We start from the raw sequence: 1,241 nt of genomic DNA on the forward strand, positions 1-1,241 counted from the left end.
GGCAATGAATTTAAATGTCTATCCTCATATAAACACCTACTTCATTTAAACACCCAGCAAACGGGTCTCTATAAGAATAAATGCCTAGGTGCTTCCATGAGGAAATACGGTAATTACACAATATTAATATAATAAACTGATTTATAACTAAACTGCAGGTACTTTTACATTATACAAGTCATACTAATACACTAGTCACTACATCATATACTTACTTCACTGGGACTCTGAAAATTGATATCTGCCCCTTTAGAGAGGGCAGATTTCATTCCTTCAATATTTCGATTCTCAGCAGCATCAAACAACTGTCGGCCCTACAGTATTAACAAGTGAATGAGTGTATTATTAACAGTTATTATAATAGTAATATTAATCACTCCTATGATTATCACATTATCACATTATCACATAATCTCATTCAAACACAAAATTCACAGAATATGTAACCAGTGACAATAACCGACCATAAACAACACATAAACAATACATGTACATATAAAAACAACTTTTAATGGAAAAATACACAAACAACTGAGCCATTCATTTACATGTACTTGTATAACATATGAGAGTATTTATTGAAAGTGAGAAATTTTGAAGAAATTCTCAACCAATTAAATTTTGGTAACTTCATTAACTCTTAACACGTGGCAGCTAATAATTGACAATAATTTGTGAGTTTCAATTTGGAGTATTCTTGTAATTTAAGGACTTGACAAATTTAATCCCTCACCAATAAATCCTGCAATACAGTACATGTACATGTATATCATTATAAGGAAAGAGAGTGTCCCTCCCTCTACAAAGAGTGTGTCTGGTATATTAGTATACATTGAATCATTGAGTATCTATGACTGGACACATAAGTAGGACTAGGACTAGGGTAGTAGGAGGAGGGACACCTAGTGACAATATTACATAAATACCCAGTGGAAGAGATACAAACTACTACACTACTAGATGAGGGTCCCATTACTGACATTGTTATGATAACACATTATACTATCTACAATACACTGGACTAATGTTTACTGGTATTCCTAATTTAGTGGATTTCATGCATCATCTAACACAATTTGTAAATAATTAAATTCCAGGAAATTCAATTATGCTTAGTATAATTAATCCTGGCCCAAACTGGAGGTTTCAATTTTCATAATACTGTATACGCCATATACATGTACATGTATTTCACGGGTATTACATTTGACGATTTTTGCATTTTGGATAACTTTGCGAAA

Source organism: Amphimedon queenslandica, unplaced genomic scaffold (genome assembly GCF_000090795.2).
Source record: "Amphimedon queenslandica unplaced genomic scaffold, v1.1 AMPQUscaffold_12878, whole genome shotgun sequence".
NCBI classification, from domain to species: Eukaryota; Metazoa; Porifera; class Demospongiae; order Haplosclerida; family Niphatidae; genus Amphimedon; species Amphimedon queenslandica.